The sequence below is a fragment of the Catharus ustulatus genome, chromosome 4 (assembly GCF_009819885.2).
Source record: "Catharus ustulatus isolate bCatUst1 chromosome 4, bCatUst1.pri.v2, whole genome shotgun sequence".
Classification (NCBI taxonomy): domain Eukaryota; kingdom Metazoa; phylum Chordata; class Aves; order Passeriformes; family Turdidae; genus Catharus; species Catharus ustulatus.
Window position 1 is genome coordinate 13403852 of NC_046224.1, and position 6000 is coordinate 13409851.

The following is a 6000-nucleotide window of genomic DNA, read 5'->3' on the forward strand; positions in this document are numbered from 1 at the left end:
GAAACTATCACGGAGGACCTTTGAACAGTTCTGCTAATTACTTGGGCATATCAGTGTCCATATATTCTTACAGAAGTCTCTACTTCCCAGTAAAACTGCTTAAATTTAGTGAGTGTGACTTTTATTTTCATTCAAGAGGCCAAAACTATTTAGTAGCAGTTGCTAGAGATAGAATTCATGCCTAAGTATAGCTGGTTATGTGTAGCATAATGAATTTCAGTTTAGATGTTTCATCAGCCACAGTTTTCACTGATGTCACTCAATATGCATTTCTGAAGAGCTTTAAATTATTTCTTAATTTATACTAAGCTGTCACATGTCTTTTTATCTTATTCTGACTATGAGTTGCTTAGATACCAAATATATTATAAAATGAGAAAGCAAACAGTAAACTGAGGCATGAAACTTGCATGTAACAGAGCAGGAGACAGGCCTTTCTCACTGTGTTTGTGGTCTGATATTTTATATTAACACTTTTTTCTTTGTGAAGCTTATTTTCAGTACAGATGTGGATTAATTTTCATTCAAGCTTTTGCATCCACTGTTCCACTTCAGCAGCAAACTTTAAATATAGGATATTCACTGATTTGGTTCAAATCACTGGGATTCCTTATTTCTTAAGCTTATGAATTTAAGTGAATTACAGGATTATGTTCTTTATATATGTCTTTCTAAATAGAACCATGTATAGAACACATACATATTTATCTAGGTTCTGTGTTTATGTAGAGCTATACAGAGGGAATTAAGTATACAGAACATGTGCAGTATTTTTATTTCTCCCTTTCTTCCCAAGATACATTTTACCAGAGATGCCATTGTGTAGGGTGCTATTGAGACTGCATCCAGATTATTTTTTAGCAGTCTTTTCCTATTCCAAAAAGTCAATTGTAGCTGACAAAGGTGGAGAAAAGCACTTTGACAAAGAGCAGGAAGAAATTATTACTTTGGAAAAATGTTCACTTGAAAGCACCATTGAGGTGGTTTAAGAAATGAGTGCCACCACATTTCCTGCCTTGTTGAATGACACAGTTCTTTCAACAGAGCAAGTGGAAAGGATAGTGTCATTATCTACCTCTACACAAGTCATCCACTTAAATTCCCAGGTAAAGATTATTTAAAATTTATACATGGTGATTTTTCCTCAAAATGGATGAAAAGATCTCAAGTGACTTATCTCCTTATTGTCCTGATAATGAAACAAGAAAGTTCAGGTGTAGTTAGGTTTTGTGAAAGCAGATTTGGATGAAAGGGCTTTGAGTTACATCGGGAGAAACAGTCCCTGGAGACAGTTCTGTGAATGGCAGGAGCACAATATATTCCCTTCACATCTTTTCCTGGTCCCAGTCATCCCCTGTGTCGGAGCCAAGGGGTAACGCTGGTGGTGACCTGGCACTGCTCACAGCCAGCAGGGGTTCTCTTCCACCAGCACTTGGCAGCACAACCAGAAACTGAGATTTGAGCCATAATTTCTCATTAAGTTTGCTAAAGATAGACAATGATGAATGTTTAACAATCTAATCGTTAGTGATTATAATCACCAACAGTGGATTTTCAAGGAATTAGGAGTAATTAGGCTCTCATTTATAACTCATTAATATGAAAAACAGTAATTCTATGGATTAAATACTCCCATAGTATCTAATGCAGAGGATTTTGCAGACAGAAATATATGATGAACGATCTAGAGTTTGTGATCTCTAAATGAGATCTGACAAAAATATCACCATAGGCAATTAGTGCTAAATTTCAGCTGGTTGCTCAGACAAATCTGTGGCACAGTATCATAACAGTTTACTTAGAATTTAGGCCTCAAGGGAAGCAATCTATTAACAGTGAAGGAGAGAAAAGAAATACCTTTCCTCAAGCTGCCAATAAACAAAGTCAGTTCAGACTGGAGATATCTTAATTTTTAGTTACATTTCCATTCATTCTAGCCATGTTTGTTTGCCAGATAATTTCTCTTGGAAAATGATGTTCTACCACCAACATCCTCAGTTAAATCAATGTACTAATTTATTGCTCTAAGAAGGTACATAACTTACACTTATTTCTCTGAGAAGGCATATGGAAGATTGCAGGAATGTGTGTACTCCTCACAGAGAATGTTTACCAGGAGTGTATCAGTTTTGAATGCAAAACTGCTGAAGTTTGATTAGTTATTTTATAGTCTTTATAAATCAGAAGGCCAAGGAAGATGAATGTCATTATAGGTATGTAACCAAAACCTGTAACTTATCATTATATATTTAGATTGTGAAAGTCATGCCAAAGTGATGCCATTTCTAACTCAGGTTAGTTCTACCTGGAAATTCTTGGTTTACTTGCCTAAATACCTGAATATAGACTGAATTAATTAGGCATGTGAGTTTGGACTCAATTAATTTGGATAACTGGCATGTGTTTGTATATCCCAGTGTGAATTGAAAGAAAATTGGACATGTCTTTATCTATGTTAAACTCCCCATAGTGCCAGAAAGTAACTCACACTACATTTATCTTTGTTCATGTACTGGGGTCCCTAAACAGAGCCTGACAGCCTTGGCTTGCAGCTTTACCCCAGTTACAGAGTCTCCAGCACTGGAGCATCCTAGCAATTTTAAAGTGATTTTTTTATCTCTCATGACATCATCTGTGATGCAGGATTCCATTTCCCAGGGAGCATAATCTGTTGGGAGAGTTTTGCTTTCCTTAAATTGGACATATAACTGTTGATACACTCATTGTGAAATGGTTTTCTTTCGTGTGAGATTGGTATTACTTTGAAAGTGATTGAGTTGATTATTGTTTCATACTCACAGCAATATCATTTCCATGGGTGGTTTTTGGTTTTTTTTTGCTAACTTCCAATGAATTATGAGATATAGAGCACAATTTTTTTTGTCAATATAGAAATGAAAGTTAATTTAATATTTAAAAAGAAAATCAACAAAATATCGACTCTTCAGGAGAATGCAGCAACTGAGTCTGCATTCAACTTTAATATCACATATTTAATCTGGAAAAGTAAAAAGCAGTTGCATTTCACTGTGATCAGATGGACTACTTGCTAAGGCTAGTAAAAAATCTTATCTACTTCTCAGCTTGAACTTTTCCTTCAGCTTATTTTCCATCACCATATAACTGTCTCAGTCTTATGCCAAACTCTCAGCAAAATTAATTTGGCATTTAGATAACTGCATTGGGAAAAAATTCCACACTAACAATTTTTAATAATCCTAATTAATCATTGATTAGTGCTAATGACAGCAAAAAAAATTATTTGCTGTTTGCACTGAGCTGAATTAATTTACTTGTAAAATGAATGCAATTAACCACTAAGACTAGCAGTGATAATATATTAATCTCCCATTTCTAATGCACTATATCAATAAAAAAGTGTCTGTTATTTTAAGTGATAAGCAAAGAAAAGCAAGGTAGCTTCAGGTGGTAGATCTTTCATTGCATTTTTCACCAGTGTGTTGTGGTTTCTTTCAACTACAGTAAATAATACATGATTTGGAGAGAAAAGTGCTACAAACCTTGAAAGATACAGATATTTTTTCTTCTAGTACCCTTTGGGTAGCAGTAAATGACCATGTAGGACCAACCTCTTTCGTCTTCATGTCTTTCAGCTACTTTGTCAATATTTATAACAACTGTAGTTTTTCTCAAAGCATTCTAGCACTTAACTTACACAACCTATACTCAGCTTTTATCTATAGAAAAGTCCGTGCTGCCTTTGACAACTTCTGCACTTAGATTTTTTTTTCAGCTCTTCACTCACTAGTATGGTCTCACAGTCAAGTATACCCTGTACTTGTGACATGCAAACAATATTTCTGCTTGTTATTTTTTAATAGTCAAAACTGAGTATTTAAAGATCAGCATGGAAACCACATGGAGTATTTCACCAATACCACATACTGAGCATCACATTCCACCTTCAGGCTTCTGTTTGGTATCCCCATCTGTAGGTCCAGCGATTGGTGGCCCCTTAAACTGCCTCTTTGTATGAGATGTACACAATCAACAGGCTATTTATTGGGCCATATAGGTGAGAAGTATATATATATAAATGACAGGTATAGATCCCCTTTTTAGGGTGAGTGAAGGTGGCCCATCCATCTGTGTCAAAATGGATAAGTTGTAAGTGTGGGTGATTCACTCTGTCAGCACTCCTCAATGGAAAACAGACTACTCAGACTCTTCCCCACCATCCCCTATGATCTTTGCATGATAATATTTCATTCCAAAGGATGATCACGTTTCATAATTATGACCTGTATATTCTGTTATGCTGTGGGAGGATGCAGTTCAAAAATTGCAAACACGTAGACTGGAGACAGATCAGGTTGATCACCAGAGTAAACCATAATCACAGTGTGGCAGAAGCCCAGTTATTGCTTTGTTTCTTCTTGGTTATATATAATAAAAAAGGGACAGTATTAAGGAAGGAACTGGAAAGAGAGAGTTCTGCTGGGATTTCAGATGTATAAAAAATCTTTTTAACTGTAGATGGTGTTGATTGGAAGGACAATGTTAGTTGACACCATGAGCTGACAGAGATGCAGGCAACATTTCGTGTTAGAGTGAGGAGATGGTGTGTGGTGATGGGTTATATATGCAAAAGTACTGCTCTGAAGGAGACATCATTTCAGAGTAAAGAGATCCATGATGATGGTTGGGTTACATGTGATCAGGAGGATGGAGGTGTTGCCCACAGGAAATCAAGAAAGAGTATTCAGGCAGGTTAAGAACTCTGGATTACACCCTTTAAACTCAGCATGACTCAGAGGACTGATGTGAGAAAGAAAGGCTGTGATTTTTACTTTTGTACAAAAGAGGACTGACTTAAAAAGAGAGAGTTATTGCTGAGCTAGAATAGAGGCAGGAGCTAAATCTGTTTTCAGTAGAGAAGATGAGAAGATTTAAAAGAAAAAAGGTGTCTGCTGATGCTCTATCAAGAAGAATTCTTTCAACTATGAGTAAAAAGAGCTTTAATTTGAAGACATTTCAACTGGTGATTTCAAGCTTCCAGACTACAGTAATTATTTTCTCTGCAAAACTAATGATTCTGCCAAACCCCATCTTTCTGTCAATATGTATTTGCTGATACCTCAGTTTTATTTGTTTACATGTCTCAAGACACTGCGTGTCTTGAATTATGTTCCATTCTGAAAAGATCAAATGCGAAACAGCATAACAGCCACATCAATTATGTATAAATCAAGTAATGATGTTGGAGGTGTCATGATTAAAATACAGCTATGGCTCAAAAGAGAATGCTGACCTCTGCTCCAGTTTAGCCTAATGAAGAAACTGATATGTCAAAGTTGTTAATTTAAAATTGTCATTGTTACCAAGACTGCCCCAGCAGGTAAAATGCAATAGCATCAGTGATCCCTGGATCCAGGCATGGCAGAAATGCCCGGTGCTGCAGACCTCCTGCATGTCCTGGTGGCTTGTCACATGTTCACAGAACATTCCAGAAGGCACTGCCTCCCTTCCTGAGAATGTGATGCTCTTAGGGAAAAGGGAAGTTTCTGCTTTTGTTGCAGCATCATGTGGAGCCAGACTGGTGCTGCAGTGGTGAAAATGAAGCTGTTGAGGCTCTTGGCACCCTGGGCAACTGCATGGGGTATCCTGAGCCTTCTGTCATTCACAGGCACTGCATCAGCAGCACTGGCTTAACAGGACATTGCAATCCATGACAGTACGAGATAAATCAAGAAGTAAGGAAACTTGGTACAGATTGCAGGGATGATCCCACACTCTGCATGCAAAGTTATTGATGGAGGATGAATACATGCAGCAAGAAAGCCTGCTTGGAACATCTGTCAGGATTATAAATAGCAGCATATTCCCAGAAGATACAAGAAGGATAAAAAGAAAAAGGTACTCTGCTTTGTGCCTACTGCTGCTAGCCAAAATATTCATTAATATGGATCACAAGGCAGGAGTGAAATTTGTAGGCAGCAGCTGATCCAGGTGGAGTCCATTTCCTACTAGTAGTTCTGT